The sequence below is a fragment of the Typopeltis vanoorti genome, chromosome 10, assembly GCF_054136105.1.
Source record: "Typopeltis vanoorti isolate ZY-2024b chromosome 10, IOZ_Tvanoo_1.0, whole genome shotgun sequence".
Lineage (NCBI taxonomy): Eukaryota > Metazoa > Arthropoda > Arachnida > Uropygi > Thelyphonidae > Typopeltis > Typopeltis vanoorti.
Window position 1 is genome coordinate 30,819,878 of NC_143558.1, and position 21,375 is coordinate 30,841,252.

Genomic DNA, 21,375 nt, shown 5'->3' on the forward strand with positions numbered 1-21,375 from the left:
GAATACTTACTATGTAATATGGGAATTAACAGTTCCCACTTCACATCGCAAGGATTCGGTAGTTACTTGATTCCATGGATTTGCATAATATTTTGGTACGAAATTTCACGAAACCGCAGAAATGCAATTACTAATTATTTTTCAAGATGATAAGAAGTCTCCTGCAGGTGTAGTATACCATGTTGGAAAAGGAAAACGGTATTAACTGCCCTTTCACATAATGCTTAACGAGGTTTAGATTACTTGCAAACAGAAATACAAGAGAAATCATTCCTATTCTTTGAGACCACTCCTGCATGACCTTAACCCGATATCGTGTTATCAGCTAATCGATCACTTAGGATGGACAAGTGGAGAATATGTTCCACCTCAGGCTCCAGTTTTCAAATAAAATTAAATGACAGTAATATTAAATTATTTTCAGTGTTATGTGTTTTGCGACTTTTCGTGTATGGGGTTGACATTAACAAAATAGCAAAGGCATCTAACTATTGATGGTACGTACCACGCACTAGATTCAGAACAGCCAGTATGAGTTCTCTTCCTGAGAACAGCATCAAAGGATGCACATGCACCACTTAAGATAATTCAGCCAAGGTGTTTTGAAGTGTTTGAGGAAGAGGAAAGGATACTACCGACAGTTACGCAATATGATAGATAACTTAGTTACACTATGTTATCCATCATATTCCATCTGTGAACATAGCTTGAAATCGTTCTCAGTCCAAAGTACTTAATTTTACATTTTATCACATTCAACTGATAACTATTATCCTTTATCCAGAGTGCCATTTTATTTGAGTTATCATATAACTTAAATAAACTGGCACTACATCACTTTTATTTACAATTATCCTTCTCAAATTAGTATCATCACCAAACTGAGTATTGCCTTTGCATCATTTGGTATGTAGACATGTATCACTTTTATTTACAATTATCCTTCTCAAATTAGTATCATCACCAAACTGAGTATTGCCTTTGCATCATTTGGTATGTAGACATGTACCGTGTCATTAATGTACGAATTAAGCAACAGTGGGCCACTTCCTACATGCTTTCTCTTTGATTCTGCTCCATCATATACTCGATCATACACTTCTTTGATGCCTGTCTGTCAGCCACCATTATTTCCAATTTGCACTGCTTATTATTATGCAGATTATCATGGGTCTCATCTCAAATGCATTTACACTTGAGATCAGTCCAATAATATCCTATGCAACTATTTCCTTTAATCATCTTGACGCTCATTGTCTTAATAGAAAGAGAATCATTCGTAGCTCATTGCTAACGTATGACCTTTCCTTCGCAAAGCTATACTGTCTACTGCATATCCATCTATATGTACCGTGTGGCCTTAACTTACTTTTGCAAACATTAGCCACCAGTCCTTGAGAAAGCAAATGGTTTACTTTCCTATTGTCTTGGAGTTTGTCTTATGTAATGGAACTAATTTATCCACCTCAGCGCTGCAAGGTTTCACTCTCGGGACCATGCCAGTGCCAATATGATCAAAGGTGTAGTCAATTTTCTTGCACATTCTTGTAATTTATGAGTCGATATCCTATCGAATCCCATGGCTGTATTAACAGACACTATAATAAATACCTTTATTTCCTCTACCTCTTCTCAAATTCACATCGTTTTCCGTTACATCAGCGGCTGCAATATTTCTTCCATAATCATTCTTCCTTTTACTCGCCGCATACCAAATATCTCTAGGATATTGATATTCTGTGGCCTCTTCAGTTAATGTTTTCCTCCAAAATCTTGATTTTGTCTGCCCTTATCCTGGTCGCTCTTCTTGTCCATGCTCTAAAATGCTTTTAAGTTTGCTGATCACTTTTTTTTTTCGTTATATTCTCTATACATTTTTTCTGTGCTCTTGTTTGATGAAGCTAGGTATCCATTTAATTTCCAACTGATTATCCTCTTAAGGTTCAATACGCAGACAGATAACTTCGTAGCTCATTCGATATCGAATATATCATTTGGTTAAAAAGACCTAGACTCGAATCCCATCTAGTGCGCAAAGATCGAACCCGGATAAGGTGCTTTCAATCGAAAATTAGTTAATTAGTTTCATTCAGAGGTACAGGATATTTTTTTCGAAAAAATTCAGGTTTTTCATCTCTCAAATAGGCAAACGTACTCAAGTTACACACAAAATTTATTGAATAGGCATAAAACCTTATCATAATAAAATTAAGCTTACGAAAGTATAGGATGCTTGGAAAGTCGTGGGCTGTAAAGACTTGATGAATCGATCAATGCTGTTAGATACTGGTTTCTTTAAACACCCCTTGAGCATTTTCCATGCTCTCTGCCTACAAGTTCTTAATATAATGGAACTGCTCCAAGACGCTTTCTAAGCTTGTCATAATCACGTGCTCTGTAGGTCCAGTCGCTTCTTACCGCTTCTCCTGTAAAAACTTCTACATACAGTAGCGAACAAATTAATCCGAAAAAGCCGAATTTTCTTAAAGTTTTTGGTTTTGGTTTGGTCTTTGTTTCAGTTCACAAAAATTTCGCTTTTGGTTTTAGTTCACTATTTTGATTGAGTGCTGCGTGTTTTAACTGTCTCTACGACGTTTATTAATAGTGTAAACAAGTTTACATTCGCCGTGTTTTGTTCTTTTTGTCTAGCTATAAAATGGATGCATCTCCAAGAAAGCGTTTAAAAATATGCGCACTTTTTCAGCATACATCCATGACTCAAAGACAAATCGCCAATGAAGGCGGTGTGTTGTGGTTTCTGGTAATGCGATTTTAAATAAGTTTAGGAAGATCAGTACATTTTCTCCTGACAGAAAAACGAAAATGTGGGTGAAACGGATAACTACACTTACTCAAGTTCATTAACCAGTTACGAAAATGAATCCAAGATTGTCTGCTGTAGACTTAAATAGAGACTTGGAAGCTAGCGGGATTAATGTTTCTGACTGGGCAACATGTCGAAGATTGTTGGAAGCAGGGTAGACTGCCCACAGACCAAAAAAGAAACAACAGTTGATGAAAGCTATGCTGAAAAAGAAGCGCCGGTCGGCAAACATACTCATACAAAGATTGGACGGTTGAGAAGTGGAACAAGGTCATATTCTAGATGAGAGCCATTTCTTTGTCAAAATAGGTGGAGTACCGTATGTTGGCAAATTAGCGACTGAGAAGGCTTCTCCCGTCCATCATCAACAATCTCCTATACACTCAGCTAAAAGATGTTCAGGGATTGTTTTACACATGATGATCCAGGATCACTCGTGCCTGTTGACGGTATGATGAAAAGTGACCAATAGATAAACTATTGGAGAAAAGAGTGGTCCATAGATCCACAAAGATCTCATCCTCAAACAGAATCCTGCTCCATTCCACACTTGAATAAAAGTGAAAGAGTCCCTCAAAAATCACAACATCCAATTGCTTCAGTAGCCAGGTAACTCTCCTGACATTATACCAATAGAAACTTTTTGGGACATAGTGAGAAAGAGACTTGGAAAAATTAAATTGTGATACAAAGGGTAACCTAATACAACCCATCCATTATAAAAAGTATGGATTCGAGATGTAGAAATAAGAAAAATGTGTTCTACGTTTGTGGAGTGCATGCCTAAGTGAATTAATGAACTTATTAGGAACAGAGGAACACATAAATTATTAGGTAAAGTTATAGTTTAATTTCTTTACTTATTTTCTTGTACTTGTGAATTTCTGTACTTATCGGATTAATCGTGCAGCCTTGACTTCCTTGTCAAGATTGCACGATTACTCTCTCCAATCACAGGCAAAATGATCTTGGAATCGTAGAATTTTTCTGTTGTTATCGCCAAATCCAACTCTCTCGATCTGAGTCCCCTCCATCAGGTGCAGTTTCAGAATTATCTCTCAGCAGCTGCATAAATTCCATATCCTTCCCAATTACACGCGTTTTTTTCCCTTCCAATATATACCCAGCTTAGTGAATGTCGATGCATACCGTCATATATTTTGCTTTGCTATCATTTCCTAGATAACTTCCATGCACTATCTTTCGCGATCCAGCAAATAATCTCTTGTCAAACCTCTACTTTTGGTTGCAGTTATTCTACTGTCATCAACAATACCTCTCTCTTCAACTTATTTTCCCCCTGTGTTCTGTGAAAATAGAATGTCCTTTACTGCATCCATCCCTCTGGTAACCAAGTCTCGGTAATGCCTATAATTTTTGGTTAAGTGATACTAATGTATTAAAAATATTTCATTCTTATTCCTGTTATTCCTTGCATTTTTAATGACTACTCCATTCAGATTTCAAATCTGAATAGTCATGAAAAGATGCAGATGTAGTGGTCACTACTATGGGAGCAAGGAGATATTACAATTCATATCTTCTTCTTTTTCTAAGCTTTTTTTAATCATTTATTGTTGTAGAGCTCCCCATTTGTTTCCATCTTTCTCTTTGAAGTCTTCCCTACGCCAGTATTATATTCATAAACATACACTAATACTAGAAGCATCAGAATCACTCTTTGATTCTCGACTCGACTCAAAGAAATGCCTACGTGCTCACCTGTTACCACCAAAATGATTGTTTCTTTGGTTCTGCACATTAACTCTCTCTCTCTCTCTCTCTCTCTCTCTCTCTCTCTCTCTCTCTCTCTCTCTCTATCCAATACTTTCTTCAAATGCCTAGTTTCAAATTCATTTAAATGTAGCCCATCAATTAAATATAAGCCTTTTCGTTCATCAAACTCATTTCATCCATTTATAAACTGCACAACATTTCATCCATATAATCTGAACAAACATCATCTCATTTGTTATTGTAAACTTTCTGCTCAATTCGCATCTGTCATATCGTCATCACAACTCATAATATTTAATCTCTTCATAGCATCACTCACATTTCTTTATTCTTGTTCAGAAAAGGATTTCATAATATTCTCATCAAATACACCTCTTATTGGAAAACGCCATACAATACGGATCATTTTCTCTTCCTTTCGCATTCTTTCATTCTCTCATGTCTCTTCCCTCGAAATATACTAATTCTTTAATGAATAATTTAGAAAAAAGATAAAATTAAATTTTATATTTGATAAAAAATAAAATAAAATTCTAAAATAACATAAAGTACTAAATATATTTTTAAATAAATGAATTAAACCTCTAAATAATATGTAGAAATAAAATTTAGAAACAAAAATATCTTACGATCATATACACTAAACAGGATCTTGCTCCATGCCCCACTTAAATAAAAGTGAAAGAGTCCCTCAAAAATCACAACATCCATTGCTTCAGTAGCCAGGTAACTCTCTTGACATTACCCCAATAGAAAATTTTTGGGCCATAGCGAGAAAGAGACTTGGTTTAATAATTAAAATTATAAAAATAAAATTAGCTTAGGATTATATACTAAATTAAGAGAGAGAGAGAGAGAGAGAGAGAGAGAGAGAGAAGCGATTCATAAAGGAGCTGCAATCAAATGTCCATTAGTCTAAAAAATTCTTTATTTTAATAATTTTATATTTACGCCTTCTGGAATGTCGCATGAACAGCAATACTGCGCATGTTTGTTTGGACGAGTATGTTACTTTTAAGCCTAAAACGCGTATATGTAATTATGAAAAAAAGGTATTTGTTTATACAATGCAGGATATTATTCAAGAAAATTTGGTTATTTTATTCTTGCTATTTGTAGCTGTATATTCATCTTATCCTTCTTACCAGTTTACGGAACTTTTAGGTGACAGTTTATCGTACTTCGAAATTTCCCGAATCTACTTTCTCACAGAACCGACAGTATCTCATCAGATAATAGACGAAACTGCTGTGTTACCAAACCGATTTTTCTTCACTGCGTACGGCAAACATTTTGATATTACTCTCACTGACGAAATTAGTTCGGTGTTTGCCGAAAATGCGACTGTAGATATATACACCGGAAAAAATTTCACAACGTATTTTGTCAGAGATTTCAATCCTAAATTACTCGAAGGTCATTTAAATGGACATCACAAAAGTGCCGTGTATGGGTACATCGATGAGAAAGTATTTACAGGGGTTGTTCATCTGCCAGAAATATCTTATTATGTAGAGCCAATAAAAAAATATTATACAGACGTATCCCATCTTTCGGATATTATAGTGTACAGAAACATAGATTTTCAATATTTTAAATGCTCGGGCGGTCAAATTGAACAATGTTCTATAGAAAAAAAAGATTATTTAATACAAAAGCAGTTTCGAAATATGGAAGAACAAATTTTTGAATCTTCAAATGATCTTCATAAGGATAACACGGAGTAAGTAGTTTTTATCATTTGTGCTGCTAACAAACCAGAGCTTTAGCACTAAAATTTTTATAATCGTTTGTTATTTGTATATATATTTCAAAAATACGGAAGAGGATTTTGAAATAAAATGAACTTCTAAGGTAATAACATATCCCTGAATTGATTAATAAACTACGGAAGGCATTCTCATTGCCGCAGTTTGTAAATAACTAAAATTAAACGGTTATGGTGGCTATACTTTGCCCAGAGCAGTGTGAATAAAATGGTAAATAGATTCTAATGATTCGAAATGAACATATAAAAAAATTCCTTGAACATGATATGAATATTAACAAGCTACTGTTTCACTACTTGCCAACGTTTAAACGGAATGAATTTAGCCAAATAGAAATAAAGTCCTAGATCTGTTAAGAACAAGGAGCAAATATGTATACAATGTAATGATTGCATAGCTGTTGGGATGTTACGTTTGTTTTAATTGAAAACAGCCAAGGTTGTTGGTTAAGTGAGCATGTGTCCACGTTGGATGTTTTTCAGGAAGTTCGTTTCCGTTGTATAAATCTAAAATCTAAAATAGTAGACTAAAATGTTACATTTAAATATGAAAAGCGTTTACAATTTAAATAGCAACGCTATTAAATATAACTGTATACAAAATGCTTACTTTAAATAGCTTTGCAATTTAAAATGCTATTTAAATAGCATTTAGATTACAAATGAATAATTTATTGGCGTTCATTATAGAAAAATCTGTTTCACAGGTTTTCAAAGATGTGATATAACCTATTAAGCAAATATCAGATATATAAATGAGATCTCACTTTAAATATAATAATATTGTATACTTATAAATTAAAGCAACAACAGTATTTCAAAAAATATTTTGCAAGTTTAGAGACGCTTTACACGGGGGCTTTTTATCCACTTGATCCTGGCTGTCTCGACAACGGAGATATGAAATAAGATAACCAATAAACTAACGCTTATTTTTTTAAATTTCATATTTTTAAAATTTCATAAAAAACAGCACACATTTAACCCTGGTATTCATCTTAAAGGATGTGGGAAAAGAAGCAGTGTTCCTAACCCTAACTAGTATTTAGTTAAGGTTAGATACATTGCATGCCTTAACTAATATTTAGTATTTAGTGGTATTCACTTGCGTTTGTTCTATGGTTGACAGTGCTGTATTTTGGAATTAAAACTCCGAGTTCTCCCAAGGTGAAAAGAATTCTACTCGTCTGCCTTCATATAGTTCAAATGGATTACATTTGAACTATACCATCATGCTATCCATTGAAATCTTAGAATTCATCAGATAACTGAAAATACTGAGCGCTCATTACTTCACAAGCTATATTATGCCTTTATGAAATAAAACAAAATATACCTTTTCTTGGAGGAACTGCGTCGTCGATTACGTAGAGTGCTGCCAAAAATGTGCCATTCTTTTTAGCAAGTCTGTTTATGCGTGCATTTTAACCTGATTAAGTGGACAAGCATTTTAAGCTTTCTCTTTCCATGGACTCAGTCATTTTTGTGGCAAGCCAGCAGACGGCAGGGATTTTTTTTTTTTTCCGGCAGCCTTGTGCAGTTAACTAAAGAGCCACAGTTTTTTTTTTCTTTTTTTAAATAATAATCTCATTGAAGAAAGCTTTGAAAATAGTACATTAGTATCATGTTGAGATACGACTTAGGTAAATCGGGAATCCTGCACTGGAAATTATCTTCATTTAAGTCTTTAGACTTAACAAGCTGATAGGTTTTGGATCCTCATACCAGATGATCAAAATCATTGGCCACCCGAAGACTTTCACGAGGATCCATGACAAAGCAGGATGTTTGCGAAAATCAGCGCTATGGTTGTTAGCAAAGTGGATATACGCTTACATGGCCATCCAGGAAGCAACCGGAATATAGCAGACAAGCATATGATGTATGTACTGTATTTTATTTAAATCGTTCATTAGTTTATTTTAAATTTCATATTGTATTGTGTACAATTTCGGAAAAACCATATGTGTAATCTGAGAGCGACAGCTCATCATCCATGTTACAAAATACATAAAGTTACAGAGAGCTATATACATAATCATTGCATATACATATATTACAGATATGAAGTACAACTTAACACACACACACACACACACACACACACACACACACACACACACACACACACACACACACACACACACACACACACACACCTTGAAAGCCTATGGCAATGCATTAGATTAGGTTACTTGCAGAAACACGTTGAAGCAAAAGTCATAAACTCATTTATTTTAGTAATGAGCATAAGAACACTGGAAGTTTCATATTAGTTTATACTTTGAACAATCACCAGCTTAAGGATATTCTTTTATGGGTTACTTTTGAAAAATGTCCTTTAAATGTTCATTACCTTAACAACATATTCTCGAGCTATTAAAAGAGCACTTCCAAACTTTCTCCAGAATGTCTTGAATAATGCTTCGTATTTCTTTTATGTTGTCTTTTTTTTTTTTTTAGTTCTATATTGTTTGCGGTTCTTCATGCGCACTTTATTATTATTTATTTAAGAAACCCTTAGAGAATCACAGAAGGATCTGAGGATCTTACTAGCCAGTTTATCTCCACTATGAGAAATAATGGTGTTTGAAATGTACTCTTGCAGTATTTCCACTTCGTGTCTGATTACATGCCTTAGTCCTGTTGAAACTGTGCATTCTACAAATGTTCTGTTAATATACCATTGAAGTAAGCGTGTTTTGCGTTACCCACAATGAACTAGGGGAAGAACTTCATTTTCTCAGCAAGTTCCAGTAAATTGTGTGCAAAAATGCAGTCTCGACTCATTATCAGTAGGTTGCAATCCCAGTTTTGTAATAGTATAAATCCCTTAACGCCTTTTGTTCCAAAAAGGGAGTAGAATCCCTTTTAGTCTTACCTAACTTTTTGAGAGTGAGGAGCAGTCATTCTCCACCCTTAGGCAGTCAGAGATAACCAGCCAAAACTATCAATGGTTTCAATCAGCATCCAGGAAAGAGAGAACGGCAGACCACTGTCGCCATCTCGTGGTCCCTTACTCCTAACTCAATATATTGTCTGAAATAGTCTAGATTCGACAGTCAAATTTCTTCAGTTACGGGATTGAAATCCCGAGTTTCCTGGAGGAAAGTCCCTAATTGTCTCTGCCACAGGCCGACTAACTCGGAACCTGTTCAAAGAAAGGCTTAGATAAAGTTCTAGTCAGTGACTAGAATCCAACTTATAATTTTATCGAGCGCATAGAGCTATGGATGCAAACGGAATTTCCACATAACTCACTCAATTTTGTATGGATGCAATCGGAATTCGTCGGAAACACACCTAACCTAACGGACACTGCAGTGACTAATCGTCTAGTGGTTTTAATGGACTTCTCATACGCTTTGTGTTAGTTGTTCGATGTTTCTTTCAATTCTGAGAAAGAACTCGCATTATTTCAGATAATAGTATAATGTTAGGGATACTGCGATGGCGGCCGTACATTCATCCCTGGAATTCAATTAAAATCACTGATAGTTGGGCAGCTATTTTGTGATTGGAGATCATCTGTCCCATCTTCAAAAGATACTTAAAACTAATTGGCCTCGCCTACTCCCTTTGATGAATAAAAGACATTAGCATATTTTATTTTTATTAGACACGTACCTTTCGACGACCTGCTTTAATAGGGCTGTATGAATTTGAAATTTATGTGGGCAGTTCAAGATACACTTGAACTGCCCACTGTTCCATCTCTTGTAATTTATTTATTTATTTATTTATTACATAAAAGAAAAGGTGTACGACCGTGTGCAATAGTCTGGTTATTTCTTGGGAAAATGTACACTGAACGTTATATTGACATTATAGCAGTGTTATATTGTAGCATCACAGGGAATAGAGGTGTGGCTTGCACTACTGTTATCCTTTGGAAAAACATAGTCGAATATTAATCCATTATACTGCAACAACTATACTGCCCTTTGGTTGGAAAACCCAAAATATCCATTTACGAATCCCGTCTAGAGTACGAAACCATTAGATGGATTTTTTTCATCTGAAGTTGGGTTAGCCATTTTCATACGAAGGTGATAGGATTTACCTCTCGAAAACTTGGGTTTTTCACTCCACAAAACTATCAAATCCACCAAAAGAATACATGCGATTCTTCTTTCAGTACCCGTTTTTCCGCTTCCTGTGCAGGGCCCGTGTGTTATTTAGAGCGACTTCTTGTTAGTACCATTCCTCAGGAATGGTACTAACAAGAAGTCGCTCTAAACAAGAAGTCGCTTGAAGATCTTCAAGTTAGTACCATTCCTCAGGAATGGTACTAACTTGAAGATCTTCCTCAGGAAGATCTTCAAGTTCCTCACGTCTTCGACGGGAATCGAACCTGGGACACTCCTTCCCCAGGCATATTGCGAAGCGCAAAGCCACTAGACTAACGGCGCGGACTTGCGATTAATAGATATAATACCCCTGCTTAATAGCCTTTGGTCATAACTCTAAATAGCACAAACTGTGCAACGTCTATGACCACATGGTTATTATTATTATTATCATTATCATTTTCAAGGAGCTCGTTAGGCTCTTGAAAATGTCACACTGACCATTATTTATACACTACCTATCACATGTCTCTCTTTAGACATTCCACTGAAAATTCACTGAAACATCATGTAACCAATTCCATTCATTTACACCCCATGAAATCTTCCACTCATATCAGCGAGATGTTAAGTTCTCAGTCAGTTTAATTCTTCTATTTTCTCTGATTAAGACATCCACCCAACAATCATTGCCAGTCATGATGGCTGTGCTTTTGTATCCATGTTGCTGCTCCCTTAGACAATTGCAAAAGTATTTACACGAAACACAAACCTCTTTCCATAACACGATGTTTGTTCCCTAAACGTCTACAAATAGGATATAAATATCTGCTGGTGTAGTGCCGACAGAAATCCATGCATATGTATACATTGTCATGTTTCCAGTCTTCCTACCATCCTATAAATAGTGTGGTAGTATGCTATTCATATGCAAAATCAAATCAAATCAGCTAATTCGTTTTATTCCCTTATAGAGATTATGCAAAGTATTTTAACCCTTCTAGCTTTTGAAGATTGAGCGGGCAGCTCAATCTCCACCAGTAGCCAATCAGAGATAGCTTACCCAAGATTATCACTAATTATAAGCGGCAACTGATGAAAAGACTGAAAACTAGTACTGTCATCTCTCGGTACCTAATCGCAAGAGGATATTTTATTGTCTAAAGTAGTGTGGGTTCTATGGCCGATTCTTGAGTTTACGAGGCGAAAAACCCGAGTTTCAGGGACGAAAAATCCGCTTAACTGTGCCAAAGATCGACTAACTCTGGAATCGGTCGCGGAAAGTTCCTCAGTCGGCAATTAGACTTGAACTTAAGTCTTATTTTGGACGCCCTAGTGTTGGTCATATGCTTCTAAGATTATTGTTTTAATTATTATTATTACTTGATACCTCCAAGGAATTCAAAAACTCATCGAGGAAAGGCACCTACTTTACAACTCTCCATCTACACCACTTAATCCACCAACTACAGCATACAATTACTACCATCATCACCAAAATTACCATTAGTATTCTTTGTCTGTAAATTGCATGTGTTCTTTAGGCCGATTTGCCTGTATGTTGGATGAAAAATCCGAGTTTCTGGGAGAAAAAAACTGCTAAACCCTCATACTGAAAAAGCCCTTTCTGTGAGATTGGCTATATCACCATTATTTTTTTGAAATATTCCATATAAAGATTCCTCTCGTCACGAAGAAAATCGAACTTCAGCATTTTCGAATCGAAGGCGCAATGTGCCATTGTTCTTCCAATTGCGCTACTAATCTTGAGAAAAGAGAATCTACTGAGATTTATTTTAACATTTCAAAGTTTTAGTGCTTGAGAAACATTTATCAATATTATAGATTCGTGACCTTTATTTTTAACACGTCTAGCATTTCTATGTAAAAATAAATGGTAAACTGTATATTAAATGCATGTTTTATATTTAGTTATTTTCTGTATAAACTATTAAACAAAATCCATGAATTTATTACAGAAAATTAAGAGTGAAGAAGGAAGTTGATTATAAAAATAAAGCATGCATGTTGGAAGTAGTAGCAGATTACACTTTTTACAGAGATTTAGGAAAAAACGTGCCAAAAATGATTGCTGAAATGGGGATGAACATTAGAGCTGCTGATGGTATCATTCGAGTTACGGATTTTGATGAAGATGGCAAACAGGATGGCATACGTGTAGGAGTAGAAAAAGTAACCATATTCGACAGCTTTGATAATGAGAATTATACTTGGAAAATTCCAGAGGCAAAGAAGATGAATCCCTATTTACTGGCATTTACTTACTATATTCAAAATTACTGTTTGTCAGTATTATTTGTTAGTAGGGTGTTTGCTGCACAAATGGGACTTGCCCTGCGAGGAGTACTTGGAGATGAGGGAGTTGGTGGAATCTGTTCTAAGCCTAGTAAAGAAGGGAAAAGACTGAGACAAACAAACATTTTGATCTTAACCAATATTGATCCAGAGAGAAAAAAGATCCCGTTAATGCTGATTGGTCTTTCAACGGCTCATGAAATAAGTCATTCTTTTGGAAGTACTCATGATCCACAAAATGAAACCGATTGCGCTCCTTCAGAGGAAACAGGATATTATCTCATGCATCCATATAGTTCTGATGGAACCAAAGATAATCATAGACGTCTTTCCTCTTGCAGCAGGAAGAGTATGTTAAGGATACTACAAAACAAAGGTAAGTTGATATCTCTGTATTAAGTATGAATTATTAACTTAACTGTATATTGTTAGCTCAGTCGACTTTGTTAATGAATTAATCTAATTGCAATCCGTAATTGCAATCATCGGTCTGATTGCAATTACAGATCTTTATTTGTTTTTCTTTCTTCTCTTTCTAACTCTATCAAAATAACCCTAATTGCAGTAGTTAATTTTTTGTCATTCTACCACTTATTTCCAAAAGACGGACTTCCAGAAAACAAAATAGTTAGATGTTTGGAGAAAGCGTTGTTTAATGAGAGTGTGATAGTGCAAAACCAAGAAAACTGGAGATATTAAGGAGGATGAAATCAAACATGTGCCTGGCCACTTCTATGATAAATGAGCATAGGTATAGTAATGATTATTATTCAATGCCGAATTGGATTTTACAGGCTTGCGATTTGAATAGTATGGCACTGACATTATACAAGGGTAACTATGGGTGTAGGTGGATGTAGGAATGCATTTACACGAATGCAAGAAGTATCTCGAATAAGGGTAAGGAGTATTTTCCATTGGTCAGCCCGAATTGGCCAAATATTATAGGCAACAGCGAGACCTGGTTGACTGAAAATGATGTAGTGACAAGGACGGATTGTAAAGGGCATTGTATTTTCAGGGTGGATAGAATTAACAGAACAAGAAGTGGAGTATCATACGGCTGATGATATCTGCAGAATTACAACCAACCAAATTAGACGTTAAAGAGAATTTTTGTCTTTGGAAGATGGTTCATTTGAGGGTGTGGGCGCCCCGGTCTATAGCACCACCCAACAGCGTTGGGTGGTGCTACAGACTGGGGGCCTACAGGAAGTTGCAGTGCTATGTATCAACAGATTAGTGTCAGCCAAACAATTATTATAGGAGACTTTGTCTATGGAGACATCGATTGGAGAGAGGAAAGGAGCATGGCAAGGAGGAAGTGGGATGTATACAGTTGCTAATGGATTATTAAATGAAACAACATGTTATAGAGGGTACAAGGGGGCTTGAGAGTGTTAGATCTGATAATAGCATCAGAAAAGATATCCATGGCAACCATGTGGTCTTGTTCTAGGATGTTGCCAAACATGTTGAATTTTCTGTGAAGAAGCGGTTATGTTCAACTATAATGCTGATAATTACGAGAGACTCAGGAGTCATCTTGGAACAGTGTCATGGCTTGAGCAGTTATGAGGAAAGAATGTCCGTAGTGCATGGCAAATGGTCAAACATTGCCTGAGAGTAGCAATATCAGACTGCATGCTCAAGGTTAGGATAATAAATCAAGTTGAAATTAAGTGGATGAGTAGGGACATAAAACAGGAGCTGCAAAAAAAGAGAACATTATGATTCAAATATAAAGAAAACAGTGATCAGCATACTCATGACCATTACAAAGTGCAAGTAATAAAGGTGATTAGTATGGTAAGAAAAGCCAAATTGGACTGTGAGAGAGAATTAACTAAACAGGCCAAAGTAAACCCAAAAGAGGGAAAATGACTGTGATAAGATAACTTTAAAAAACAACGCTCATGGCTGAGTCATCAACAAAGGTGATGATTCAGCCAAAAGAAAAAGCTGAGTTGCTGAGTGATCATTTTGCAAAGATGTATCATCCAGGTGGAGATTTTACAGTTGTTGATGTTACAGAGGCACATATCAAAATTGAAGTAGGTGAACCAGAATTGTTTAGCATATTGCAAAATATGAATGTCAACACAACGATGCCTGGATGGCATATCAGTCCGTGTAGTACTTGAATGTGGAAAATAATTGGCGTTACCTTGAGGAAGTTGTTCAGTTTTAGCTCTGGCAACTTTCCAAGGAAGTGAAGGGGGGAGGGGATACTACAGACCAATTAATATATCAGGAATGGATTTTTAAAATACTGGAAGAGTTGGTGAAAGGTAAGCAATAAGTAACTATTGCATCTCTATTCTCCCAACAGGCCTGATTGGCCGATTGTTTAGTGCAGTGTTTCTCAAACTTTTTTCGACTACGGAACACTTCACAAATCCTGAAATTTTCGCGGAACACCTTGGTTATTTTGTAATGTATAAATTAATAATTAATTGGCCATTTAGCTGATTTTTTATTATTAATCAATAATTGATAATTAATTAACATCAATTAAACCATCATTAAATTAATTTGTGCTGACAAATTAATTGAAAAATGACAAATTCCAGAACTTCTCGCGGAACACCAGTGTTCTGGGGAACACCGGTTGAGAACCACTGGTTTAGCGTATCCGCTCTCCAGCCAAAAGCTGCGGGTTCGGATCCCGCTGTGGGCAATGGATGTTTGTGATTGTCGGTGAAAATCTAGTGCTGGTGCGCGGTAGATGGCGTTGGTGTAGATGATGATGCTAATTACGGTTGGTAGAGCTGAGCTTTGTAGAGTAGGTGCCCTCCCTTGATTAGTCTTTGGACTCCCTGGAGGTGTTAAATAATAATAATAATAATAATTATAATAATAATAATAATAAACCAGTGGGAGAATAGGGATGCAATACTCTGTACAGGGCAGCATGGCTTTGTAAAGGGTAGATCCTGTCTTAGTAACTTATTCCCATTTTATAATAAAATTATAACAGAATTGGATAAAGGTAATGGCTATACCATGAAACTGCTCGACTTTGCCAAGCCATTTGACAGAATACCGCATGGAAAACTTACAAAAGCTCGAGCAAATGGAAATGGATATGAGGCTATTAGTATGGGGAGGGGGTTGGCTGACAGAGAGACGCCAGAGAGTAGTGGAATCTTTGAGAATGGCGGTTTATTTATTTATTTTGTGTGCGAACTACAGAAAATGTAAGAGCATACATATAAATGATTAAACGCATACATTTAAAGAAATAGAGATTAAAAAATTGGGGTTAAAAGCATACGTTAAAAGACGAAAATGCCACTTGCATGAAATATTAAGTAAAAACAGAATATCAAATTTCACTCATCCTGTGACTAATATACTTTAAAGCTGTTTCATTACACTGCATTAAATCTTCTTGGGTACATATATTATTAATGTCTATTAAGCAGCATTGCAGAAGATGATCCATGGTTTGTGTTTCACCATATGAGCAGCTGTCATTGTCTGTGTAGCCCTATCTGGCCATATTTTGCTTTGATCTGCCCATTCCTCCGAACGAAGTCTGTTCAGTGTCTTCCATCTTTGCTAGTCAAGATGTAAGCCGGAAGAAAGAGATTCGTTTAAGTTCAGAGCCTCTGGAGGTTGTTCTTGCCACATTGTTGACCTTATATATTTTATGGAATCAACCAATGGTTCCCCTGAGTGAATAAGACTTTTCCTTGATCTTAGCCTCTTATGTACTGCAACATGTCCATACAAAGGTTGTTGTTCATCATTTAGTTGTTGTTTCCGCATATATACACTCTGTGTAGTCCTTCTGATGTGAGGAGGTGCAATACCAGACAGTGAGTATAGATGGTCAATTTTTGGAGGCTTAAGGCAACCGGTAATGTGCCTATATGTTTCATTAAGAACTTTGTCAATAATTTTGACATGTGATGATCTTTCCCAAACAAGGCTAGCAAGCCTACTCGACTGTAGAAAAACAGAGTGCCAGTGCAGAACTGTGCAGTACTTGTGGATTTGCACCCCGCCGAGATGATGTTAATCGATGCAAAATATCATTACATGTTTGAGTTTTAGCTCCTGTCTTCTCTATGTGTCGCTTATAATTTAAGGTCCTATCGAGTGTAACACCTAGGTAAGTTGTATTTGGATAATTGACCAGTTTCACACCATTCCATTCTATATTCAACTCTCTCCTAGCCTGCCTATTATTGAGATGGAAAAGACACATTTGGGTTTTACTGGGATTTGGTTTCAGTTGTTTTTCCTTATAGTAAACTGTAATGGTTTCTAGCTCTTGTGTGAGCTGCTTCTGAATGTCATCAGGATTTTGCTTGATAAGCTAATGCCCGGTTATCTGCATATAAGAAGGTTCTTGACCGTGGGTTTATAGGTTGGTCATTAGTATATATATATATATATATATATTGAAGAGGAGGGGAGATAGCACACTTCCCTGAGGTAGACCAATCAACAAAGAATCTCCTGCTGAACAGCAGCGACCTAAATATCTCCACTAACCGATAGCTATTTGTCATGCTGTAAATTTTGACTATAAGCATTTCAAGATTTAGTGTGTCATGTGTTCTTCTATCAAATCTATAAATACAGCTCCTGTTGCTAACCACCTTTCAAAGACGTCCTCAATAAACTGTATTAAGTTTAATACTTGTCCAGTGCATGATCTTCCTGGTCTAAATCCTGCCTGTTCTTTTATCAGCACTTTCTCTATTTCTGGACTTAGTCTGTTCAAGATTAACCTCTCATTCAGTATTGTGCGTAGGAGAGCTATAGGGGCCTGTAGCTCTTTGGATCCTCAGCAGGTTTACCCGATTTCAGGATAGGTATTACTTTCGTTTGCCTCCATATGCAGGGTATTTTAGCAAATTTCCAACAAAAGTTGAAAAATTCTAATAACCACTCTGCTGCCTTTTCTCCCAGATTCTTCAGTATTTCGTTTCAAATATTCACCATACCGGCAGCTTTTCCTGGTTTTAATGCTTTTAGGGCATTTTCTAGTTCCTCTTTAGTAAATGGTGCTTTGAAGAGATTATTTTCTGAATCCCTAACTTTTATACTATAATCTTTAGGTATTTTTCCTTCGGTGCTTGGTTTACCATTCAGAGATAGCTGAGTTGCAATTTGGTTTGCATTTATATTAACTTCGGTTGCTGCTGTTGTGGGGTCACCAGATAATTTTTTGAATAAGAGCCTGGCTTTCCTGCTACTTTCCTGAAGGTTTGTAGGAGAATGACGGTGACTAGTGGAGAACCTCGGAGTGTATTTGTGCCACGACTCTAATTTGTGCACCAATGATATAGAGAATGATTTAAGTTGGATATTCCATTGTTTTCTGACGATGCAAAATCGAGGAGGACAGTAGTTGATAAAGGTGAAGATATCTTGCAGGATGATTTAAATAAACTGGCGTTGTGGGAAAAGGATAATGATTTTAATTTAATGTTGCAAAATGTAGGGCTATGCACCTTGGGTTGAAAAAGTTGCTTATGGTGTATCATATAGATGATTTTGGATTGCAGGGAATTGATAGGCTAGGGACTTGGGATAAGTGGACAAGGAGTTGAGGTTCAGTGGGCATATTGCAAAAATTGGTAAAATAGCTCAAAGTATTACTTGAATGTTGAAAAACACGCTAACAAGTAAAGATATGGAAGTTATTATCCATCTTTATAAGACTATGATTCGGTAACAACTTGACTACGGTGGACAGATGGTTACCTGAGTTTCTTGGGGACAAGGAAGTGGTAGAAAAGATTCAGAGACGAGTAACAAAAATGGTGAAAGGTCTATGGAATACTCCCTACGAGGATAGGTTAAAGGGTTGTAGGTTACAAAGTTTAGTGGATAGGTGGGAAAAGAGAGAGGACATGATATAAACCTTTAAGATATGAAAGGAATTTTAGAAAATTGATGAAAGTAAAATTTTCAATATATATGACAAATAATGAGAGAACTAGGAGGCATTCTTGGACGTTCTGTAAAAGTGCGGTTAGTAGTGTGTTAGCTCAGATTTTTTCATGGTGAGTGAGTGAAATAGACTGCCAAAATTGGTTTTGAGTTCTCTGTCGGTGAATGGATTCAAGGAGGGATGATAGGATTTATGTGTATAATGGTTAATTTGGGTCTCACAAGGTGAGTCCTCTGACTCAATGGAAATGCCTTAAAATACTAATAATAATATTTTTAGATGTGTTGGTTCAGATATTTATTTTCTGTTTATTCCTTTATTTTAAAGTCATCGAATGATGTGCAAAGAGTATGGCGGATGTTGTATGGCACCGGAATGGTTGGGAACACTGCTCTGCAATTTCCTACAGCAATCGCACCAAAAGATCATTCACCGGTTTTACTAATTTGTACCCAGCACTTTATTAATCAGCATAAGATATTTAATTGGCCACCCAGTCTCCAAAAATTAAATAGTATTTCGCTTGGGATACAATACTCTAAAAGAGTATTAGAACTAAAATAGACTCGCGTACTCCGTATAAGGGAATAAAGGGCGTTAGCTGATTTTTATTTTTTATTTATTATTAATATTTTTTTACGATAATATGAGGTTGAGATGGTTTGGTCATGTGATGAGGAGAGAGGACGAATATGTGGGAAGAAGGGTCATGCAGATGGATGTGCAAGGAAGGCGGAAGCGTGGGCGGCCAAAGAAGAGATGGAGGGAGCTGGTAGAAGAGGACTTGAAGATGAAGAACTTGGATGTGGTGACAGCCCAAGACAGGAAGGTGTGGAGGAGACTCATTATCAACAGTGACTCCACTTAAGTGGGAGAAGCTGCAGAAGAAGAAGAATTATTTTTTACGATAGAGTTGGCATGGCTCCATTGAGTGGTAGAACAATGATGGAAAATACCACGTTATCGGGAGATTTGAATTTGCAGGATTTTGTGAAGTGCAGTGTGTGAAATGTATTAGTCAAGAAAATTAATGAATATATGGAAAAAAATTGAAACTACAGAAAGGGTGTGGATTAAATGTTCCAAAAGTGAGTACTTATTAGGTGACCAGAGCGCAGCAAATAGTAGTAGAGTGGACAAGGTCGACAGTGGGAAGGATAATATTGGGTCCGCGCGGGTAGCCTAGTGGCTATGCGCTTCGCAACTATATGCCTGGGGAAGGAGTGTCCTATGTTCGATTCCCGTCGGTGACGTGAGGAGCTGAAGGATCTTCCTCAGCCATAGCCAAGTTAGCCAGTCTTGAGCGTGGACAGCAGGTTTTTTTACCCAGTTTATTCTGGGGTTTTTCATCCCGCAAAACAGGCAAACTGGCCTTGAGAACTTAACACTACAGGCCATAGGATATACCGGGGTATAGGCTGACCACCTTATCCTGTAAACGGATTGAGGTCCGATGATCAATGGACCCTCGACACCGTAAGGTAAAAGAGGGTATAAAGAAGATGAGATGAGATGTTGAACGTGAGGCCGTGGAAATAGAGAAGAACGAAATGAAGATCAGGAAATAGAGCGTTTGAATGTTATCCTTCATTGCACAAAGTGCGAAAATTTTTAAAATTGTAGAAGCGGAAAGAGATTAGCAAGGTGGAGGATAGAAAGAAGCACGCAGTTCGAATTAGCAATAAAAATCGAGCGAAAAAAAAACATGTTAAGAAGCAAAATATTTAAGTAGTGTCAGTGATTAGAGGAGTAGAGTACTTAATGAAAGTCTGACAAAACGGTGTATCCCTGGTACAGAAATTCACAATATTACTCATGCCATCCGGATTCAAAAAACGTAAGGCGGAGGAACTAATTGCATCGGTTCACACAAGGGATTTGAGAGACAAGAAGTATTGTATGAGGGAGGATGTAAAGGAGTTGTTAGAAGAGGCGAAACTGAAGAGCGAGAAAGTGTAGATTGGAAGCCTCTTATCACGCTATGGTAGAGGCGAACTGAGGAGGGGGCGTTGATTCAATAGCTAATGATTCAATACGTAGATTTTGCAGAAGGAATGTAGGATGTGCGGATATCCGGTCTGTATTTGATGGAAAGAAGGATTTGTATAATGCTGATGGATTGCATCTAAATGGTTTTGGTGTTAGGCGTCTAACGCCAGACATTAGTTCCTGTGTGGGAACAGAGGTGGATGAACTGGAGGTTCTTAGAATATTGCAGAATCCCAATGTAAATGCGGCTGTGGGATTAAATGGGATATCGGCTCGGGTTTTGCAAGAATGTGCAAGTTAACTGGCAATGCCTCTGACTAGTCTGTTTAATTTAAGTCTCAGCTCTGGTAGAGTTCCAAGGGAGTGGAAAGAGGGCAAAATAATTCCCTAGCATAAAGGAAGTTCTAAGACTGCAGTAGCCAACTATAGACCAATAGGTATCTCAGGTGTAACCGTTAAAGTACTGGAAAATTGGTCAAAAAGAGAATTTAATAATGGATAGATAAAAATATGATACTATATGAAGTCAACGTGCCTTTGTGAAGGGTAGTTTTCATACCTTAGTAATTTACTAACTTTTTGTAATAGAGTAACAGTGGAGTTGAATAACGGAAATGGCTACACGATGATTCTACTGGATTTCGCAACGACATTTGATAGAATGCAACATGGAAATCTGTTATGCAAATTAGATCAAATAGGGATGGATACGACACTGGTTATGTAGATAAAAGGTGGCTCCTGGACACTTTGTACA

The 21,375-nt window shown here is 36.7% G+C and overlaps 1 long non-coding RNA gene across 1 annotated transcript in view; it reads left to right on the top strand.

The window, feature by feature from the left end:
- The first annotated feature begins 12,962 nt into the window (after window positions 1-12,962).
- Window positions 12,963-21,375, top strand: part of LOC150102304 (uncharacterized) — a 39,365-nt gene continuing 30,952 nt past the window's right edge. Inside the window, exon 1 of the long non-coding RNA XR_016548950.1 lies at window positions 12,963-13,091. This is a non-coding gene — a long non-coding RNA (uncharacterized LOC150102304). The remainder of the gene's footprint in view (window positions 13,092-21,375) is intronic.